This window comes from Octopus bimaculoides, chromosome 4 (assembly GCF_001194135.2).
Source record: "Octopus bimaculoides isolate UCB-OBI-ISO-001 chromosome 4, ASM119413v2, whole genome shotgun sequence".
In the NCBI taxonomy this organism is placed as follows: domain Eukaryota; kingdom Metazoa; phylum Mollusca; class Cephalopoda; order Octopoda; family Octopodidae; genus Octopus; species Octopus bimaculoides.
In genome coordinates this window covers 58,983,329-58,994,027 of record NC_068984.1, presented here as the reverse complement: position 1 = coordinate 58,994,027, position 10,699 = coordinate 58,983,329, and the positions used below count along the sequence as shown (strand labels likewise).

Genomic DNA, 10,699 nt, shown 5'->3' with positions numbered 1-10,699 from the left:
ATATATATATATATATATATATATATATATACATACATACATACAAAGACACTTTGGTTGCAGCAACAGTGAAAGTAGAAAGTAGGTATTAAAAAAGTTATCATAAATGGAATGGATATATATCTCAAAGGTAAAAAAAACAGTGACCACATTAAATGACACAAATACATTAAAAAAAGAGGCCCTATTACATTTACAAAAAAAAAAAGAAAGAAGTATGATTTAAAGAGCAGAACTAGAGGTGGTACTAAAAACTGAGATAGGTAAAAGAGGGGAAAAACAAACAAATCATTAAAACACAGCAAAGGCAAAACTGTGATGCAAAGAGAAATATCCAACAAAAATTGAGGTGTGAAAAGAGAAATAAATGTCTGTGTGATAAGTAGCTACAAAGAATAAATAAACCAAACTGAAACATTAAAAGCACACAGCTGTGGTTGAGCAGTCAGAAGCTGAATGACATATCTGCAGCACATAACCAATAATTCTAACCTGACACTATCAAAGAAACATAAATACACTAAAAAAAAAAGAAAAAGAAAAAAAATAGAGACACAGATTCTGTGCTGAATATGTTAGGGAATTTGATGAAATTGTTATCTACACTAGATTCTTAGTTACTGACAAAACTGAATATGTACACACTCACAACCGCATAGATATATTCATCAACCAGCAAATTCTCAATCGTTATAAGATAGTGAGAAAAAGAAAGAAATATTAGCATAAGCTTGACTAAGCTGCTATGGAAAATGAAGTAACTAAACTACTGGACACCTGCTTTTGATTTCAAGTTGGAATAATTTCACTTCACTTATTTCCGATCCCATAAAATCAATAGGGCCAATCAGCAATTGATGTATATTTATTTCTAGCTATAAATTCTTATTGAAAAAAAATACAGAAATGTGATATTTGACTTTCTTTCACTTGTATAAGATATATAAGTCACTGAAACTGTGTGACTGCATAAGTGTCTAACACAAAATCATGAGTCAAATAGGCTTAAATACTGAGCAAATATTTATGAGCAGACTTTGGTAATTTCTCCTTTCATCATTTCTTCTATAAAATATCCTTGTTCAAAATATCTTTATGTTACTGTCTTTTTACTATTTAATTCAAATTTTCCTCAAATGCATTTTCCTGAAATAAGTTTGGAATAAAAGACATTATTTTTAAATGAGAAATAATTTCTGTCTTGTGTTGTTACATTATAATGAGGTAAACAACTAATATATTATGTTAATTTATTAATGATTTCATGTACTGCAAGGGAAAAATCTCTTGACAGTATACAAGGATTTAGGAGAATACACTAATAAATAGTGAAGTTGAAACTTTTTTTATTGTTACATCTACAATAAACTAAAATAGGGAATTAAGAATCATATCAATAAAATCATATTGCAATCTAACATTTTTTACTTAGTGTTGTCATATGATCATGATCTGTTTTGATATTCCTCTTTACAAAAAACTGATAGATAATCTTATTTTTCCTACAAAGTGAAGTTATTTAGTTAAGTAAGTTACTGACATTCAAACCTGTGAATATATTGTTTAGGAACAGTAGGAATAAAAAATAAACTTTAATCATTTTGAGGAAGCAAATGGGAAGATGTGATGCTATTGCATTTTCTAATGTAAGTGAAATGAAATGGCTTCAGCCAGGAATTAAAATCAGGAAAAATAACAGCAATTACAAAATACTTTAGCCAGATTGATACATTTGAGGATTAGCATTAGTTGTAGTAGAAATTTTCTGCATCACTGTCCACCCACACATACTTGATATACAAACAGCAGCAGTAGTAGTTGTAGCAGCAGCAACAGTTTTCTGGCCACATGCAAACTCCATTATAGTAAAATATAAATAATGACATTCTAGGATAAGTTGTCAAATTGGTGAGGAAGTTTCTGCCTACACATTCTTTCCAGTAAAATTTAAAAGAAAAATTCATATTTTGTATGAAATTTGATCTCATTTGTGTTTATTTTTTAAAATGATTATGTTTTATTACTTATGGATTCATTCTAATGTAGAACCGGATGTATTAAAATTGTGTGTGTGAGTGTGTGTGTGTGGAATGAAAAGATGGAAATATTCAAAGGTGTAGTATTGAATTTATTTCTACCAATATGTGTCTCTTTCACACAGAAATGTAGTGTTAGATTCTATTGTTGTAGAGAAAAGCGTGAAGAGCATCTCATATTTTGTTTTTCACATTTCTACTCTGGTTCAATAAACATTATGTACTGTGGGGAAACATTTCCATGTAGGTTTGTCAAAAGTGGTTTTGTTTCTATAGAAACAATTATTGGATAAAATCAATAGAGAAGCAATAAACGTGTGGCAATAGATTTGGTGGAAATTTCCAGAATAAAGCAGTTTATATAATGCCTATTTCTATCAAGTGTTAACAAATAATTTTGTTGACCTTCAGGTCTCATTTCAGTGAAAGTATTGAATAACGGTGCAACCAAATAATTATTGATTTAATTATTATTTTTATTATTATTTGTTAGTTGACAATAGGAGGGCAGCACTAATTTCTTTTTCAAGCTTTCTTTATCTGAGGAATAGGAGTAAGTGGGGTAAATGCAGTTAATGTCTCATTTGAATTGTTGTTTAGCCCCAGGTCATCTATGACTGAGCAGATCTATGATAAGAAGTGTCCCAGCTATGAATAGCGTGTCTTTATTTTTTTTGAACAGACTGTATCTAGGACAACTTTATCCAATGTAATTTTAGCTACTGACTATTTTAAAATAGTAGGATATGATCTGGGGGAGATATGGCTGCTATTTCTTGCACTTTGACTAGCTATATAGCAGTTCCTTTATTTGCTTGAAAGTTTTTACACTTTACTGATTGAGTGGAAACATAAAGTTCAGTTGTTATGTCTCTGGAGAGGAATGATTGGAAAAAATGTCTAGCATATAGACACAGGTAACTATGTAACTGTGAAGTTTAGGTCACACCACAAGGTTTCGGGTTCAGTCATGATATCTTGAGCAAGTGTCTTCCAGTCTCAAGTCGACCAATGCCTTTGGGTGGAATTGGAAGATGGAAATGTTGTGGAAGCCAGTTATATATGTGTGTGAGTTTGTGTGTGTGAGTTTGTGTGTGTGTGCTTGTGTGTGTGAAGGTATGTGGCTCAGCTATTAGGGTATTTAGCTTATCATTGTAAGGTTGTGAGTTCGATTCCCAATGGCATATTGTGTCTTTGAGCAAGACACTTTAGTTCATATTGCTCCAGTCCACTCAGCTATCAAAAATGTGTAGTACCTGTACTTCAAAGAGCCAGCCTTGTCACATTCTGTGTCACATTGAATCTCCCAGAGAACAATGTTAGGGTTAAGCATAACTTGCATGTTAATTTCACGAGCAGGCTGTTCTGTTGACTGGATCAACTGGAACCCTTATCAACAGAGTGCCAGCTTTTTTAAACAAATGTGTGATATCTTTCTATGTTTCTCTTTAGATTTGATACAGCTTGAAAACAAAAAATAATGCACATTTGTGTTCCATAACTTAATGGTGCAATAAATAGAAATTGCTAAAATAAGTACCAGAAAAAAAACAATACAAAAAAAGAACAACTGAATTTTGGCATTAAAATGACTGATTAAAACCCTTTAAAGTGGTTACCCCAGCATAACTGCAGCCTAATGAATGAAACTAGTAAAAGAATAAAAAGACAGAATCTTGTGTATAATAACAGAAAAGGAATAAATGAATGTAATCATAAGGTTTAGCTAGTATATAAACAGCATGCTGAATGGAGCAGAAATTGTTGTTATGAGGAGTAGAAAAACAGGCATAGAAAATGAAAAAGTAGTTGGAGAATGTTGACTACAAATCAGGCAGCAGACATTTTTTTTTTCTTATGGGGCAGAGTAAGACCTGGAATAAGTGGGAGCAGTTCTCTAGTGTAATTAACAACAGTAAGTATTCAAACTGGACATTAAATGCATTAACTCTACCTGCTCCAATTTACCAGGGCTAAGAAGGCTTGAAAAAGAACAATGTTAGAGCTGCTCTCCTCTTCACAATAACAAGTCATTTAACGACAAATTTGAATATGGACGGAACTCAGAGATGTCTTGGTATTTACCTCTTGTTCTTGATTTTTTTGTTTTTTGTTTGTTCTTAAATTTATTTCCCTGAAGATGTGTAAGGCAAATTATATGTTTGACTTAAATTTGACAGTCAAATATAGCCTTATACAGAAATGTTGACATAGGAATAAATTTCAATAATAATGGATATTAGCATCAAAACTCTCTTTTAAAGTTAAAACTTTGGATATATAACCAAGGAGAACGATCCTTAAGGAGTCTACTTTAGACTTTTTTTGCGGTGAAATCTCTTGCTATATTGGTAACAATTACATGTTTTTCTATGAACAAATATATATATATATATATATATATATATATACATACATACAAGAAATGTGTCCACGTGGATGATGGTGCACTTGCTTTTAATGATTCTAAAAAGAAAGAGGCTTGGAGAAGCCATTATGAAAGGCTGCTGAATGTGGAGAATGAATGGGAGGAGGAGAGCTTGCCAAATGTTGACCTAGTAGAGGGACCATCTATCCAAATAGACAGCACCCTGGTAGATAAAGCAATTAAAGGTATGAAGCCAGGAAAAGCCCCCGGCCCATCAGGAATCACTGCTGAGATGCTTAAAATATCTGGTGGTGTGGGTTATGGCCTAGTCACCCGTATTGTAAACCAGGTAGTTCATGATGGAGTCATACCTAATGAGTGGTGTAGTAGCACCATAGTCAACTGCTACAAGGGTAAAGGTGATGCTTTAGATAGAACTAACTACAGGGGTATCAAACTGCTGGATCAGGTGATGAAAGTCACGGGGAGGGTCATAGCCTAACTAATTAGGGAGAGAGTCTGCTTAGACGAGATGCAGTTCAGTTTTGTACAGGGTAGAAGCACCACTTATGCTATATTCCTGGTATGGCAACTGCAGGAGAAATACCTAGCCAAAGATAAACCCCTATACTTGGCTTTGGTGGACTTGGAGAAAGCCTTTGGGCGATGTGGAAACTAGGGATTGACAAATATAGTTAATAAGGGCTGTACAGGCCCTATACAGAGATGCCGTTAGTAAGGTTAGGGTTGGCAATGAGTATAGTGAAGATTTCCAGGTAGAAGTAGGGGTCCACCAAGGATCAGTCCTCAGCCCCCTCTTATTCATCATAGTCCTCTAGGCAATAACAGAGGAATTCAAGAAAGGCTGCCCCTGGGAGCTCCTCTATGCTGATGACCCGGCCCTCATAGCAGAATCACTACCAGAACTAGAGAAGAAATTTCAGGTGTGGAAGCAAAAATTAGAATTGAAGGGCCTTAGAGTCAACCTAGCAAAAACCAAAGTCCTAGTAAGTAGGGGAAGGTGAACACATCACACACCCCTTCAGGTAGATGACCCTGCTCAATCTGTAGAAAAGATGTAGGTAGAAACTCCATAAGATGTACCCAGTGTAAGCTATGGATGCTTAAGAGGTGCAGCAACATCAAAGGAAGATTAAGCAAGATGATAGCTTTTGGGTATGGCAGATGCCCAGGGGCAGTAAACACCACTGATTCCATCACATGCTAGGAGAAGAAACTAGAAGTAGTTGATAGCTTTCACTACCTAGGTGACCACGTCTGTAGTGGGGGTGGATGCTCAGAGAGTGTTACCACTAGAATAAGAATAGCCTGGGAAAAGTTTAGAAAGCTTCTACCCCCTACTGGTGACAAAGGGCCTCTCGCTCAGAGCAAAAGGTTGATTGCACGATGCATGTGTGTGAACTGCTGTGCTTCACAGCAGTTAAACATGGGCCATGACTGCTGAAGACATGCATAGGCTTGAAAGAAATGAAGTTAGCATGATCTGCTGGATGTGTAATGTCAGTGTGCATACATGATAGAGTGTAAGTGGCTTGAGAGAAATGTTGGACATAAGAAGCATCAGATGTGGCATGCAAGAGAGACGTTTGCATTGGTATGGTCATGTACTATGGATGGATGAGGAGAGCTGTGTGAAGAAGTGCCACTCCCAAACAGTGGAAGGAACCCATGGTGGAGGGAGATCCAAGAAGACATGGGATGAGGTGGTGAAGCATAACCTTCGAATGTTGGGCCTCACAGAGGCAACAACGAAAGACTGAGACCTCTGGAGATATGCTGTGACTGAGAAGATCCAGCAAATAAAGTGAGATCAGCAAATAAAGTGAGATCAGCAAATAAAGTGTAGCCTACACCAGTGTTGCATGACCAGCCCTTAAAAAAAGTACCTTTGGATCATAAGGTGACATGCCGTGCTTGAGGAGACCTACTGAGTCAAGTACATCAACATCAAAATCAAATCAAACCACAATCAAATGGAAATTGTAGTTGTGGCTGATGCCAGCACTGCCTGTCTGGCTCCCCGTGCCGGTGACACATAAAAAATACCCTCCGAACATGGTCGATGCTAACTCCCTCACCTCAAGTGGCTCCTGTACCAGTGGATCGTAAAAAGCTCCATCTAAACGTGGCCAATGCTAGTGCCACCTTGACTGGCTCCCATGCTGGTGGCATGTAAAAGCACCATCCGAGTCTGGTCAATGCCAGCCCCCTCTGGCTCCTGTGCCAGTGGCACGTAAAAAGCACCCACTACATTTCTCAGTGGTTGGCATTAGGAAGGGCTTCCAGCCATAGAAACACTGCCAGATCAGATTGGAGATAGGTGCAGCCTCCTGGCTTCCCAGACCCCAGTTGAACTGTCCAACTCAAGCCAGCATGGAAAACAGACGTTAAACAATGATGATGATAATGATGATAATGATGATGATGATGATGATGATGATGATAATGACGACAACGATGCTTCTTACAGTTTCTGTCTACCAAATCCACTCACAAGGCTTTGATCAGCCTGAGGCTATAGTAGAAGACACTCGCCCAAGGTACCATGCAGTGTGACTGAACCCAGAACCATGTGATTGTGAAGCAAGCTTCTTACCATGCAGCCACTACAGCATGTATGAAGAATAAGTACATAAATGAAGAATAAGTATATAAAGCCTAGTAATTTTCTTAAATGTGATGATTTCAGCTGTGTTGTTCACAGCCTGTTGGAAAGTAATGTTGTGGCTTTGTCACAGTTATCTTTTCATTAAATCTATGGCAGGTAACAGGTCCAGCAAGCAGTCACAACATGCATGATATGAGCAGGAAAATGTGTCAAACAGGGTCAGACTTCCATATTCAAATCAGAACTGTTCCATTTTCATTTTGTGCATGTTATTTTTAGTTTCATTTTACAAAGACAATAAAGAATTTGCGGAACAATATATTAAGAAGTAAAATGATTGAAGACAGTAAAAATGAGTATCATTTTTGTTTATAGTTTCCATTACCTTGTGACTTTAGATGCATGAGCAACAAAGCACTAGAAATTTTTTTCAGATAAGTTTGTGTGTGAAGATTTGGTGTACAGTGAGGTAGCATTTGATCAGAACTTAAATGAGCAAAGAGTTTTATGGAAACAAATGTAAATTATGCTTGCAATTAATTTCAGTTCACTTGCCCATGTTTTTAGATATACCTGAAATAGAAACAATTTCTGATGTTAAGAATTTTAATCTGTAAAAATTATGTTCTAATGAAGTTCAGCAGGTAATCCTTTATCTCCTGCAGATGGTAAGGTATTTAAGATTAAATGCTTATAAGAAAAAAAAAAAAAAGAAAGAAAGACCAACAATAACAATACAACTTGCAATTATATACAATTTCTTCTCTTTTATATTTGAAGCAGGTAAATTTTCATGTAGACTGTTCTCTTTAAAAATAAAGAGAGAAAGAAAATCAATCTGCATGAATTCAATACAATCTAACTATATTAGTAAATTAATCTTTATTTGCTTTTTGTCATCATATTATGCATTGTTGTTGCATGCCTTCTTTTACTTTGGGTCAATATATATTTGAGAGCAATGAAAATATGGAATTCAGATGAAAAGAAACTCCAGTAGAAATGTACTATAATTATCTTTATTTAATTAAAAATGTTCAATTATAGAAAGTTGGTAATAGAACTTGTTAGATAAAAATGGAGTAAGAATTCTTACAATTACAATAAAAACATTAAAACATATCTAAAAATAACATGCACAATATTTTTTTCAAATGTATGGTAAATAATATGATAATTTCAAATGAGGGAAGGTATCATGTTGTAGGTTTTAACTGTTTTGATTGTTCTAAAAAATGACCAAAATATTGAGTGAATATCAACCTTGTCTTTAAGTTGTAATGTTTTAGTGGAGTGAACAGAATAAGATGAAAGATATTCTCATCTAAATCATGACTACAAGAATAAAATATGACAAAGAGCAAGGAATCAGGGAAAGTTATTTATATACAAGCATGTAGTATGTGTCTGTGTGACAGAGTATAATCTCTAATGACTGAAACAAGTAAATGATAAAAGATATCCGGTTTTGATTTTTGTTTGTTTGTTTGTGTGTGTGTGTGTGTCTGTGTGTGTGTGTGTGTGTGTGTGTGATTTTCAAACATTTAGACCTTGAAATGTGATGTCTTCAATTTAAGGTGGCATTAGGTTTGAAGAGGTAGATCTTTAATTGTAATATTGATGAAGTTAAGCACCATTATTAACATGACATCCTTTGCTGGCTCATCAGATGAAGGTTGCGAAACATAATACCAGAATGATATGGAGAAGAAGAGTTGTGCCTTAAGTACAATAGATGAACCAGCATAAAAAAAAATTACTTACACATTGTTGTCAGCACATAAGTTACATAATGTGTAGAGTTGCAAAAATGAGTAGTCACAGTAGTGTACTGTAATAGAATCTAAAGATATACAGACCACTACATAGTTTATGATATGGTTATTACTGTACTAACAATGAGAAATATGGCAGTTCTTATCTAAAAGTAACACCAGTTGATATTCAGAATAAAACAGTTGTAATATTTATAATACCTTTGAGAAGTATAGTGGCACTAACATCACTATAATATTCAAATGATAGGGTTTCACACATGTAATATAGTAAATAGAAAACAATTGACAGATAAAACCTTCCTGGAGGAGTTTTTAAAATCTAAAAAATAATCAGAGGAATAATTTCAACAATATCATTGGTTGAAATATTTGGTCGGTGCAGACAATGAAATTTGAGTGAATCTAATTTTTAAAGCTAACAAGTGACATTAACATATTTCAGTCTTGTTGCACTTCCTCGGTGAAGCATATTCTTCTTAGCTGGCAAAAGTAAATCTGTCTGTCTGTCTATCTATCTATCTATCTATCTATATAGTTGAAATATATATATATATTTAGTTGAAATTTACAGAAAAACAAAAGACAAAGACAGGTGTATGAACAACAAGCAGGTGTATTAGTTTGATGCTTGGGAAAGTAAGAAAGTCTTTTACGCTCTTCAACAGAAAAGAATATGAGGAAATAAACAGAGAGAAAATAAAAAACTTGTGGATTTAGCAGTCAATCATGGCAACTGGTTGGGAAAAGATAGTTTGAGAGGAGAGCTAGGAAGAAGAGGAGATAATAAAGTACTGATGATCCCAAAACGAAGGTGCATGTGCATGTGTCTATGTGAGTGTGTGTGTGTGTGTGTACATGTGGATAGGGGCTAGTGACTTTGATGTGTGGATGTGTGCATGTGTGGGGGTGTGCAGATGATGGTGTGTAGGTGTGCAGACGATGGTGTGTGGTGTGGGTGCTGGGAAGTGGTCAGTGCTAGTGTGTGTGGAGTGGTGTGGGGTGGTGTGATGTGGTGTGGGGTGGTGTGATGTGGTGTGGTGGTGTAGGGATGTGATGGTGGGATGTGGGTGTGAGCTGAGGATGTGGGGTGGGGTGAGGGTGTGGGGTGTGTGGCAGTGGGATGTGTAGGGGTGTGTGGATGGAGGAGGTATCAATGAAAAGAGAAGGTAGATAGGAGTGAAGAGAGGAAGTAGGTGTCAGAGGAAGATATGCCCTCTTGGGCATATCTGAAATTTAAAACAAGCAACTGAATAAATTAGTAGAATAAAAATACTCCTTCTAGGAAGTGTTTAAAATTTAAAAGACAAGCAAAGGAGATTGTTGCTTTCATCAGATCTTTAAGGATAAGAGTCACTCAGTACAGACATTTCACTTAACCTGTCTTATGTGAGGTGTATGAAACTAGGTAATATTCAGCTTTAGAAGCTGGATCCTACGATAAATGTACTTTATTTGGTAACTTAAAATATTAAACTATGTTGTATTCTTATGTCAGATATTGGTTTCACTTCAACCAAATCAACTTGTTAAATCTTTTGATACACAATCAAGAGCAACAACTGTGACAATTTTCTGGACATTAATTTTCATTTTTTAACAGTTGAGGGAACCCGTGGAAGAGGTAGGCCCAGGAAGACCTGGGCTGAGGTGGTGAGGCAAGACCTTCGTACATTGGGCCTCACCGAGGCGATGACTACTGACCGAGACCTTTGGAAATGTGCTGTGCGTGAGAAGACCCGGCAAGCCAAGTAAGATCGTTGCCAGTGCCCCTGGACTGGTTCTTGTGCGGGTGGCACATGAGATGCACCATTTTGAGCGTGGCCGTTGCCAGTACCGCCTGACTGGCTCCCGTAGGATTTTCGAGCGAGATCGTTGCCAGTGCCCCTGG

The 10,699-nt window shown here is 36.1% G+C and overlaps 1 protein-coding gene across 13 annotated transcripts in view; it reads right to left on the bottom strand.

Moving 5' to 3' along the window:
• Nucleotides 1-10,699, bottom strand: part of LOC106881796 (regulator of G-protein signaling 17) — a 378,661-nt gene that overhangs the window by 226,725 nt on the left and 141,237 nt on the right. Inside the window, exon 1 of one of the 13 annotated variants that reach the window (XM_052967111.1) lies at nt 7,419-7,545. The exons of the other annotated variants lie outside the window; for them this stretch is intronic. The gene's annotated coding sequence lies outside the window, so the exon portion shown is untranslated. Of the gene's footprint in view, nt 1-7,418; nt 7,546-10,699 lie in introns of those variants that run through there. 13 annotated transcript variants of the gene reach the window in all.